Source organism: Zootoca vivipara, chromosome 6 (genome assembly GCF_963506605.1).
Source record: "Zootoca vivipara chromosome 6, rZooViv1.1, whole genome shotgun sequence".
In the NCBI taxonomy this organism is placed as follows: Eukaryota; Metazoa; Chordata; class Lepidosauria; order Squamata; family Lacertidae; genus Zootoca; species Zootoca vivipara.
Genome location: NC_083281.1, coordinates 1,858,389 through 1,871,287, shown reverse-complemented (window position 1 = coordinate 1,871,287; position 12,899 = coordinate 1,858,389).

Here is a 12,899-nt window from a genome sequence, read left to right as displayed (position 1 = left end):
AAGAAACAAAGTGTCTAAGCGATGTTTCTTCAACAGCAACTTCTCTGGACTGGTCATGTTGTGTGGACGCCCGATGATCATCTTCCAAAGCAAATACTCTATTCCCAACTTAAGAATGGAAAGAGTAATGCTTGTGGTCAACAAAAGAGGTTCAAAGACTGTCTCAAGGCAAATCTTTTTTAAAAAAATGTAGTATAATGACCAACAACTGGGAAACACTGGCCTGCAAGCGCTCCAATTGGACAACAGCCTTTACCAAAGGTGTCATGGGCTTTGAAGACACTCGAACTCAGGATGAAAGGGATAAACACGCTTGGCAAACGCTCACCGGGATCAACTCCCACCCAGAAACCTATGTCCCCACTGTGGAAGGACGTGTGGATCCAGAATTGGCCTCCACAGTCACTTACGGACTCACTGTTAAAACCGTGTTTATGGAAGACAATCTTACTTGGATACGAGGGGTTGCCAAAGATGAAATTCTGGGCTGCATCAATAGGAGTATAGCATCTAGATCTAGGGAAGTAATAGTACCACTGTATTCTGCTCTGGTCAGACCTCACCTGGAGTACTGTGTCCAGTTCTGGGCACCACAGTTCAAGAAGGATACTGAACAGCTGGAACGTGTCCAGAAGAGGGCAACCAAAATGGTCAAAGGCCTGGAAACGAAGCCTTATGAGGAACGGCTTAGGGAGCTGGGTATGTTTAGCCTGGAGAAGAGAAGGTTAAGGGGTGATATGATAACCATGTTCAAATATATGAAAGGATGTCATATGGAGGAGGGAGAAAGATTGTTTTCTGCTGCTCCAGAGAAGCGGACACGGAGCAATGGATTCAAACTTCAAAAAAGAAGATTCCACCTAAACATTAGGAAGAACTTCCTGACAGTAAGGGCTGTTCGGCAGTGGGATTTGCTGCCAAGGAGTGTGGTGGAGTCTCCCTCTTTGGAGGTTTTAAAGCAGAGGCTTGACAGGCATATGTCAATAATGCTTTGATGGCGTTTCCTGCTTGGCAGGGGGTTGGACTGGATGGCCCTTGTGGTCTCTTCCAACTCTATGATTCTAAATAAAGAAAAAGTAAGGTGATATGGGTGCCATGGGGATGGGGGCCAGGACAGAGAAGAGATGGGGCAGACAGGGGGGGACCCCCCACGGAGGGGTCTCCAAGGAGCGTCTCCACCTTCTGCAACTTTCCACGAAGCAAGGTCATTTTCTCTTTCAAACCGGGCGAGTGCAGAGTCAGTGCTTTGGCTATATATACCACTAAGCCATAGCATGGTGTCTTTCCAAAGTCCCGGCCAAAGAGGGGCTTACAAGGCCCGGAATAGCTCTTGGGAAACCTCAATTAGACAAGCTCAGTAGAGCACTGTGTTAATACACAATCCCTCTCACCCTCCCCGGAGAGGGATTAACCCTCCCTAAGGTCAGCCGAGGGGGGTCTGTGTGAGTGTTCGTAGAGATTTGGCCGGTTTCTTTTTATATATATATATATACAGTGGTACCTTGGTTCCCAAACGCCTTTGTTCCCAAACACCAAAAACCTGGAAGTAAGTGCAGCGGTACCTCGGTTTATGAACACAATTGGTTCCGGAAGTCTGTTCATAAACTGAAGCGTTCATAAACGGAAGCGAACTTTCCCACTGAAAGTCATGGAAAGTGAATTAATCCGTTCCAGGCGGGTCCGCGGCGTTCGTAAACCGAAAATTCATAAGCCGGGGTGTTCGTAAACCGAGGTTTCACTGTGTTCCGGTTTTCCAACATTTTTCAGAAGCTGAACGTCCGACGCGGCTGTTGGCTATTGTTTCCGGGGCGCCTGCGCCAATCACAAGCCGCGTCTTGGTTTCCAAACATTTCGGAAGTCAAACGGACTTCCGGAACAGATTAAGTTTGGCGTTTTTGTTTTTGCTCTTTGAGTTTTTGTTTTTGAGGCTTTTTCGGTTCATTTGTTTTTGTGACTGTGTGCGGAACCCAGTTCAGCTGATTGATTGATTGATTGATTGTGTGACTGTGGAAATGGATAAAAGTGCCCCCCCCCTGCAAACAATGACTATCATCAGAGCAAGTAAGATTTTTTTTAAAAAAATAAAAAATCATCATTTACAATACTGTCTTATTTATTTTATAGTACATTGATTATTGCTTTCATTTTTTGGATCAATGGTCTCATTAGATAATAAAATTCATGTTGTTGTTTTTTTAAAAAAAAGTCGGAATGGATTAATTCATTTTGCATTGCTTTCTATAGGAAAGTGTGCCTTGGTTTTGGAACGCTTTGGTTTTGGAACAGACTTCCGGAACAGATTAAGTTTGAGAACCTTATATAATTTTTTTAAATTAAATTTTCTGTTTAGCCATTTTAAAATACTCATCCGAACAAACTCAAGATATCAAGGACTTCCTTTCTTCTTCTTCTTCTTCTTCTTCTTCTTCTTCTTCTTCTTCTTCTTCTTCTTCTTCTTCTTCTTCTTCTTCTTCTTCTTCTTCTTCTTCTTCTTTTTCCATGGTTCATTTCACCTGTCATCAACCCCTGCATATTTTACAAAGCCTAAACTGCTATTACTTATTTGCACTGTTGAATTTATCTTAACAAGACACAAAAGGGTAAAGGGTATTGGGAAATGATCCATAATGAATTGAAAGAATTGTTTTAAAACTACTTTCTCAAAAAGCAAACAAACTCCAGAGTCCTTCCTGTTGGGGATAATTCAGACTGGAATTCCCAGGGGTCAAAAAAGGTCATTTATGTATGCCACTACTGCGGCCTGTGCTTCGTTAGCCCAAAAAAGCTATACCACCCAGTTGTTCCATTATTGCATCCATCAAAACTTATTTACGCTGTTGAGTTCATCTTAATGCTGCCAGCGTTTTCAGCTGTGCACAATCAGTCCCCATATATTCAATGAACATTTTCCAATCTTCTCTAAACATATATGTTCTTCTTGTTCTCTTATTCTATATGCTAAGTCTGCAAACAGCGCATATTCTGCCAACTTAAGTTGCCATTCTTCCTTGGTTGGGACCTCGCTCGTTTTCCATTCTGGGGCTAACGAAACGCCGGCCGCAAAACAGGCGCCGCGGCGCAAACACACACCCTCCGATGTTTCTCCAGCGAAGAAAATCACGCGTGTTGCAAAACAGAACACTCTGAACAACGACAAGCGACACGTCGGCTAATAATATACTGACAGTATTTTTATAACACTATACTGTATCAAAATCCATAAAAAGAAGACATGTAATATGTGCATGGAGTCACAAACTAGTAAAAATGATATAAATGTTCCATAACCGGGTCGCGTTGTGGGTTAAACCACAGAACCTAGGGCTTGCCAATCAGAAGGTCGGCGGTTCGAATCCCCATGACGGGGTGAGCTCCCGTTGCTTGGTCCCAGCTCCTGCCAACCTGTTGTTGTTTAGTCGTTTAGTCGTGTCCGACTCTTCGTGACCCCATGGACCATAGCACGCCAGGCACTCCTGTCTTGCACTGCCTCCCGCAGTTTGGTCAAACTCATGTTGGTAGCTTTGAGAACACTGTCCAACCATCTTGTCCTCTGTCGTCCCCTTCTCCTTGTGCCCTCAATCTTTCCCAACATCAGGGTCTTTTCCAGGGAGTCTTCTCTTCTCATGAGGTGGCCAAAGTATTGGAGCCTCAGCTTCACGATCTCTCCTTCCAGTGAGCACTCAGGGCTGATTTCCTTCAGAATGGATAGGTTTGATCTTCTTGCAGTCCATGGGACTCTCAAGAGTCTCCTCCAGCACCATAATTCAAAAGCATCAATTCTTCGGCGATCAGCCTTCTTTATGGTCCAGCTCTCACTTCCATACATCACTACTGGGAAAACCATAGCTTTAACTATACGGACCTTTGTCGGCAAGGTGATGTCTCTGCTTTTTAAGATGCTGTCTAGGTTTGTCATTGCTTTTCTCCCAAGAAGCAGGCGTCTTTTAATTTCGCGACTGCTGTCACCATCTGCAGTGATCAAGGAGCCCAAGAAAATAAAATCTCTCACTGCCTCCATTTCTTCCCCTTCTATTTGCCAGGAGGTGATGGGACCAGTGGCCTGCCAACCTAGCAGTTCGAAAGGACGTCAAAGTGCAAGTAGATAAATAGGTACCACTCTGGCGGGAAGGTAAACGGCGTTTTCGTGTGCTGCTCTGGTTCGCCAGAAGCGGCTTAGTCATGCTGGCCACATGACATGGAATCTGTACGCTGGCTCCTTCGGCCAATAAAGCGAGATGAGCGCCGCAACTCTAGAGTCGTCCGCGACTGGACCTAATGGTCAGGGGTCCCTTTGCATTTAACCAGGAATCACGGAATCCTAGAATCAGAAGAAGCTCCAAGAGCCATCTGCTCTGGGTGGCCAAACGTTTGTATTTTCCCAAACATGTCCTCCTTTTGGGGCCCGCCAAGCCCACCCGGGTGGATTTTTGGTTTTTTTGTGGATCCTCCAGGTTTTTTAATTGGGCTGAGCCTCTTGGGCTTGGCGATTAGAAGGTCAGCGGTTCGAATCCCCACAACGGAGTGAGCTCCCGTTGCTCTGTCCCAGCTCCTGCCAACCTAGCAGTTCGAAAGCACGCCAGCGCAAGTAGATAAATAGGTACCTCTGCAGCAGGAAGGTAAATGGCGTTTCCATGTGCTCTGGTTTCCGTCACGGTGTTCTGTTGCACCAGAAGCAGTTTAGTCCTGCTGGCCACAGGACCCAGAAAGTTGTCTGCGGACAAACACCAGCTCCCTCGGCCTGAAAGCAAGATTAGTGCCACAACCCCAGAGTCGCCCTTTGACTGGACTTAACCATCTAGGGGTCCTTTACCTTTACAATGTGCAATAGAAACATCGAATGCCCTACAGACACATCTGGGCTTCGACTCCCATCATTGTCGAGGGACGAGAGCATCCGGGGCGGGGGGCAGTTCAGATCCTGCTTGGGGGGGGGGGGTTTACCACTGGGGCATCTGGGTGCCCGCTGTGAGGAGATGGGATCCTTTGGACCAGCAGGAAAATACTGGTCTTGTTATTATCGCCATTGCTAGCCACAGCCTCTGCCCTAGTGACACTTTGCCCAAACTATTTTCGACGCCTTGCATTAGCAGCTCAGCTTAATCGGATCAGCCGCCGTTTGGAACACCCAGTAAGAACATAGCAGCACATGAGCATCCGAAATGCATTGATGTGTGTGTGTGTGCAGAAATCATTTCCGATTTGCAATCCCTTCGGGGCAGAGAACCGTCCCCACGCAAGGCGCCGCGTCAAAGGACACGCGCTGAATACATAGCTAAAATCCTCCCTCTTCTTCTTGTTTCCTCCATTTATATCCTGGCCTTTCCTCCTAAGATCTTAGGCTGGTGTGCCCGGTTCTTGGGGCTCTTGACAACTTTTGCGGCATCCTGGGACTTTTTGAAACTCTTCTCGCCCAACGACCCTGTGAGGTAGGCTAGGCCCAGTGTCACCCGGTCAGCTTCATGGCTGAGTAGGGATTGAAACCTTAGTCTCCCAGGTCCTAACCACTACAAAACCATACTGGCTCCCATTTATTTTATACCGGTAGTTATATCCAACCTTTCCTCCATATAACTCAAGACAACAAATATAAACTTGTTTATCTTTTAGCGCATCAGGCTGGTTAGGCTGAGAGGCAGCGACTTGCCCAAGCTCTCTCTCTCTCTCTCTCTCTCTCTCTCTCTCTCTGTCTCTGTCTCTGTCTCTGTCTCTGTCTCTCCCTCTCCTTCCCTCCCTCCCTCCCTCCCTCCCTCCCTCCCTCCCTCCCTCCCTCCCTTCCTTCTCTCTCTCTCTTTCCTTCCTTCCTTCCTTCCTTCCTTCCTTCCTTCCTTCCTTCCTTCCTTCCTTCCTTCCTTCCTTCTCTCTCTCTCTCTCTCTCTTCCCTCCCTCCCTCCCTCCCTTCTCTCTCTCTCTCTCTCTTCCCTTCCTTCCTTCCTTCCTTCCTTCCTTCCTTCCTTCCTTCCTTCCTTCCTTCCTTCCTTCCTTCTCTCTCTCTCTCTTCCCTTCCTTCCTTCCTTCCTTCCTTCCTTCCTTCCTTCCTTCCTTCCTTCCTTCTCTCTCTCTCTCTTCCCTCCCTCCCTCCCTCCCTCCCTCCCTCCCTCCCTCCCTCCCTCCCTCCCTTCCTTCCTTCCTTCCTTCCCTCTCTCTCTTCCCTTCCTTCCTTCCTTCCTTCCTTCCTTCCTTCCTTCCTTCCTTCCTTCCTTCCTTCCTTCCTTCCTTCTCTCTCTCTCTCTCTCTCTTTCCCTCTCCCTCTCTTTCCCCCAAATGAAAACTGACATGGAAGCGTTTCAGCTCCTTCCGCCGCTTGCCCCCCCCACCCCAGAAGCACCCAGAAAGGCCTCCCTTGCCGCCCCCCTCCTCCTTTCCTCTGCCTCAGGAGAGCTGGGCCCTGATTTAGATACAGCTGCTGCTGCTGCGTCCAGCCCCACGTAACTGGCAGATAGCAAATTACATAAGCTCCCAAATAGGCTTATAAACACAAGGTGGCTGTTTGCATTTCTATCCCTGCCTTCCGCCGCTGCCTCAAATCGAGCAGGCGGGCAGGTACATCGTAAAAGCCTCATTATAAACCTCTGTACCGGTACAGCAAATATTTTTTGAAATTTCCAATCGGGGTCAGAGGCTGAAAGCGTTTCGGCTGCACCAAAATAGCAAATTTAACAATTATTTGTTCAGGGGCTTTCCACTCGGGGGGGGGGGGGAGCTGCCTTCTATTCAGTCATGATTACCACTCTGACTGGCAGCAGTTTTCCAGATGGGAGCCTTTTTCAACCAGACCTGGGTCCTTTAGATCAGAGCTAGTGAAGGCGGTGAAGGTCCTGTGTGAGTGCCTGGAGGCGGTTGGAGGATGGATGGCGGCTAACAGGTTGAGGTTGAATCCTGACAAGACAGAAGGACTGTTTTGGGGGGGACAGGAGGCTGGTCCTGGATGGGGTCACTGTTTTGGGGGGGACTCCCTGGTCCTGAATGGGGTAACTGTGCCCCTGAAGGACCAGGTGCGCAGCCATTTTGGACTCATAGCTGTTCATGGAGGCGCAGGTCAGTTCTGTGTCCAGGGCAGCTGTCTATCAGCTACATCTGGTACGCAGAATGAGACCCTCCCTGCTCGCAGACTGTCTGGCCAGAGTGGTGCATGCTCTGGTTATCTCCCACTTGGACTACTGCCATGCGCTCTCCTTGGGGCAGCCTTTGAAGGTGACCCGGAAACTACAACTAATCCAGAATGCAGCAGATAGACTGGTGACTGGGAGCGGCCACCGAGACCACATAACACTGGTCCTGAAAGATCTATATTGGCTCCCAGGATGTTTCCAAGCACAATTCAAAGGGTTGGTGACATTGAAAGCCCTAAATGGACAGGTATACCTGAAGCAGCATCTCCACCCCCATCATTCAGCCCAGACACCAGGGTCCAGCTTCGAGGGCCCTCTGGCAGTTCCCTCCCTGCAAGAAGCGAGGTTGCAGGGAACCAGGCAGAGGGCCTTCTCGGTGGTGGCGCCCGGCCTGTGGAACTCTCTCCCACCAGATGTCAAGGAAATAAACAACTACCTGACATCTGAAGGCAGCCCTGTTTAGGGAAGTTTTTAATGTTTGATGTTTTATTGTGTTTTTATTATTTTGTTGGAAGCCCCCCAGAGTGGCTGGGGAAATCTCTTCACCGCCATCCACCCAGGTTGGCAGAGTATAAATTTATTATTATTATTATTATTATTATTATTATTGCTTCACGGTCACAGAATCATAGAATTGTAGAGTTGGAAGGGACACCCAACGGTCATCCAGTCCAACCCCCTGCAATGCAAGAATCTCAGCTAAAGCATCCCAGACAGAGGACCTCTGCTTTAAAAACCTCCAAGAAGGAGAGTCCGCCACCTTCCGCCCCACAGTCGAACAGCTCTTACTGTCAGAAAGTTCTTGCTGAGTCGGAACCTCGCTTCTTGTCACGTGAAGGCACGGGTTCGAGTCCTGCCCTCTGGAGAAGGGGGAAACAAGCTGGTTTTCTCCCTCGGAGGCAGATCGTCCCAGGACTGCCCTGCCCTCTGGGTCACCTTCGGAGCAAAAGAGAAAGATAAAATGTAAATTTTGCCTTTGTACAATCAGCTGACTTTTGCACACATACACTCTGTCTGCCATTCAGGGAAGCAAGAGGCATGAGTTCTTTGCAGCCAGGCAAAAACAGAGGGCATAGACCATATCCTGAGGGCCGGATGGAGAGTTTCAGAGGGCCGTTCGGATGTTCTCCATACCTGAGGAAGGAGGTAAGAACCAGGGCTCTACTCTCTGCGTGGGCAGCTTTGACCCGAGCCAAAATGATACACCTTCTTTCTTTCTTTCTTTCTTTCTTTCTTTCTTTCTTTCTTTCTTTCTTTCTTTCTTTCTTTCTTTCTCTCTTTGTTTGTTTGTTTGTTTGTTTGTTTGCCTGCAGATTTGCGCATCTTTGGTAAGAAGTTCAGAGGAGAGAAGGAGGATCCCCTTTGAGATTAACTTGAAGGCCGTGACTTGGGGAGTTTAATGATAGCTGGAGAGGATGCAAATATAATTAAAAGCAAACCTGATCTGGGGAGAGAGGCGCAACATTTTTGATCCAGCCCGAACAGCTCCAGGAGGTCGGGGCGAAGCATCGTCCTCCACTCCTTCCATTTTTATCTGTTTCAGAGGAAGGGAGAATTACCGTATCTCACTGCCGTTTCCAACCATTAATTATTCCACTAGAGTAGGCATAGGCAAACTCGGCCCTCCAGGTGTTTTGGGACTACAACCCCCATCATCCCTAGCTAAACAGGACCAGTGGTCAGGGATGGTGGGAATTGTAGTCCCAAAACAGCTGGAGGGCCAATGCCTGCACTAGAGAATTTATTTGAGCTGATTAGGACTTGCATTGGAGAAACAGACGCACAAACCGGGGGGAAGAAATTCCGGAATTGCGATTCTGGTGTAGTGGTTAGCGTGTCAGGCCGGGACCTGGGAGTTCGGGGTTCAAATCCCGACTCAGCCACAAAGCCGAAGCGGGTTGGGCTTGATGGCCCTGGGGTTCCCCTTCCGATTCTAGGATTCGCTGGGCGAACTCGGGCCGGCCGCTCTCTCTCTCTCTCTCTCAGCCCTTGCAAGGTCATTGCAGGGGCCGAATGGGGCAGGGGGGGGACCACAAGCTCCTCGGAGGAAAAGGGGGTGATACGAAGGCAAGAAATGGGGGGAAATGCAAAGCCCTGACTCTCTGTCCCTGTTTCCACCTGGAAATGTTGCCGGCCTTCGATGGCTCCGATAGCGGCAGAGCGGAGGGGAAAGTGGGTAATCCGATCCCCCATCTGGAGTGAAAATAAAGAGAGAGGAGGGGTGGGGAAATAGGGAAGGCGCCCGTTTCCTAGCAAACTGGCCCACTAACCTACTTTTGTGCATAATCGCAGGCATGGCACTTTCTGCAGCATCTGTTACGTTTGGAGAGAGAGAGAGAGAGAGAGAGAAAGGGCGTTGGGGGTGCAGAAGAAAAGGGAAAGGGAGGCCAAAGGAGATTGGGAATTTGGATTGACCTCTACAGAAGAGGTTTTAGGGGAGACTGCTTTGGCTTGTAGGAAAGGACACCAGCAGCATCGTGTTCCTACAAGAGCCAAGCAGATACCCAAACGCTCACCGTGTCCCTATTTTCGCAAGGACGGCTTTGCAGATGCCGTCCCGGTTTCCGATTTGATCCCGAAACGGCCCGCTTTTCCTTAGGGCCGTCCAGCTGTGGCCCGACCAAGGCAGAACAGAAGCGCGACTATTGACCTCCCGCTTTCCTCGGCTGAGAACGCGGACTCGCTCAGAGACACTCGCCCAGCCTCTGCTGAGAACGAGGACTCGCTCAGAGACGCAACGAGCCACATCCCTGTTCCGTTTTCTGAAACGTCATTTATTTCCTCCCCCGCCTTGCGTGGTTTGGGAACGGGCCGCACGTCTGGCCCCTTTCCAGCCCTTTAATCCTATTCCCAGATTTGCGTTCCTTTAATCCTCTTTCCCCTCTGCAGCCCCCACCCTGAGGAGCTGTGCTGAAGGGACAGTTCCCGACTATATATAGGACGTGGGGAACATGACTCATGCACATTCAAACACGCACTTGTGTTCACTGGCGTTGTCTCTGTCAGGCCCTTTGGCTCAGCCAATTGAAGCTGCCTTAACCAGTAGGCCTCCCCCCCCTTGCAATTGTGCCTTCGAGCTGCAAGAAGGAAGCTTCTAAACTTTCTGAAGTGTGGATTTTAAGCAGCGGTTGGGTGGCCATCTGTCCGGGGTGATTCAGCTGAGATTCTTGCATTGCAGGGGGTGGGACTAGATGACCCTTGGGGGTCCCTTCCAACTCTACAATTATATGATTCTATGACTGTCAAGCAATAATAATAATAATAATAATATTTATACTCCGCCCATCTGGCTGGGTTTCCGCAGCCACTCTTGGCAGCTTCCAACAGAATATTACAAACAGGATAAAACAATTTGACATTGTTATAATTGTTATAACTTGTAAAAATCGACTAAAAATTATTTCGGAAATAAAAAAATAAAAAACTCGGCGGCTGAAATGACCAAGGCGATGGAGCGGCTCCCCTGTGAGGGAAGGTCGCAGCGTTTCACAGAACCATAGAATTGTGGAGTTGGAAAGGGTCATCCAGCCCTTTGCAACGCAGGAATCTTTCACCCAACGCGGGACTTGAACCTGCGACCCTGAGATTCAGAGTCTACCGAATGAGCTACTTATCCCTCGCGAATTGCGGCTTACAGGTAGGTAGCCGTGTTGGTCTGCCGTAGTCGAAACAAAAAAAAAAACTCCTTCCAGTAGCACCTTAGAGACCAACGAAGTTTGTCATTGGTATGAGATTTCGTGTGCATGCACACTTCTTCAGATATACTGAAACAGAAGTCACCAGACCCTTATATATAGTGGGAGGGTGGGGAGGGGTATTACTCAGAAGGGTGGTGGGAATGGGTGATTGGCTGGTAGGAGTGGTAAAGCTGTGGATGACTGTTAACGACTGCAATTGGTCTTGCAGGAAAAAGGAAAGGGTGAGATGGCTAAAAATAGCTTTATATTATATAATGAGATAAGAATCCAATGTCTCTATTCAGACCAGGTCTCTCTAAGGTTTTAAGTTTGGTAATGAGTTGCAGTTTAACAACTTCTCTTTCCAGTCTATTTCTGAAATTCTTTTGTGATAAGACAGCTACTTTGAGATCTTGTATAGAATGTCCTGGGAGATTGAAGTGTTCTCCTACTGGTTTCTCTCTTGTGATTCCTGATGTCAGATTTATGTCCATTTACCCTTTGGTGAGTAGGGTTTGCGGCTTCCTGGTCTAGAAAAAGAGGCAAGGCGACGGACGTTTATAAAACGGTGCTACAAAATGATACTACAGGGACTTCCATTATTATTATTATTATTATTATTATTATTATTATTATTATTATTATTATTATTATCATCATCATCATACCCCAGCCACTCTGCTGGGAGGCCTCCAACATAAATAAAAACACTATAAAACTTCCCTAACAGGGCTGCCTTCAGATGTATTCCAAAGGTTCTATAATGTCTTGTATGCTCTAATGGAGCCTCCATGTGCAGGGGTAGTCTATCTCGATTCCTAGGTTTTTAGTGTTTTTTGGCCACTGGGAGGAAAGGATACTGGACAGGACGGGCCAGTGGCCTTATCCAGGATGCTCTCCTGACATCCTTCTCCATCGCTCTTCTCTGTGTCATCCCTAATCCTGTTATTATTACGAGAGGCACAGATTTACCACTGGGGTGAAGGGAGTCTTCTGCATCCCAGCCGTGACAGATTTTTTTTCTATCTCTCTCAAAAGAAAAACAGTGCAAGGAATCTCTCTTCGCACGTCATTGTCTGACGGCAACGCTAATTAACCGGCATTTACTGTGTTTCGTGCCACGCCCGTACAGCAATTTTCTTTTTTTCTTTTCCAGAGGAGGAGGAGGAGGAAATCGCAACAGGTAATCAGGGAATTTTCCATTTGGCACCTCCTCATTCCTTTCGGTGCCCTAGTTTACGGAAGACGGTCCTCTTGTCGGAAGGGATGTTCAAAAGCAGATTGGATGCTTGGTTTAAGCCACATGGCGCCAACACGGGCTGGCAGCAGCGCCTGTTCCCCAGGGTTTTGATGCATGTTGAGAATGGGGTGCTATACATGCAAAACAGGTGCTCTGCCTCTAGACTTACAAATAAAGTAACACACACACACACACACCCCAGTCTTCATGATTCTGGATAAAGGGCCTAGCTGGGCCAGCGCTGCCTGCACTGACTGGCAGCAGCTCCCAAGGTCTCCGCCCCATTGCTGCCTGGAGATGCTGGGGACATTCTACATGCAAAGCAGATGTAATAATAATAATTATAATTATAATAGCACCGTTGAGCTCAAATCTACGCATTGTCTACGCAGAACAAAACCCATTTAAATTAATGGACCAAATTACGTCCGCCTGAGCTGTGTCCATTAATAGGCCTACTCTGAGTAGGGCTAAATGTTCGAGACAACTTCTGTGCAACCAGAACTCACATATATAGGTCACTCATTATTGTTCTTCCCCGTTATGTAATTCCATTTTGGTTACAGTGAAAATATTTTGACCTTTGCACCGGGTTACTGTAAATTAATATGTGTGCCTCCTTCCACCTTCTTGCTTTCGGCTGCCTTGCATTTTTTCGTAACATAGTGCAGGTGTCGATCCTTCCACCTTCATGCAGGAGGGCCATGGCCGGATTGAGGTTTGATGGGGCCCTCAGCTACTGAGCGTAATGGGGCCCTTTCTATGTCCAGCTGTCCTCTGTCAACAACAAAATTGTCCCTGTTTTTGTGTGTGTTGAATATATGCTATATGGTCATTGATGGACCTCATAGGTTTCTAAAGCCATTTGCACAT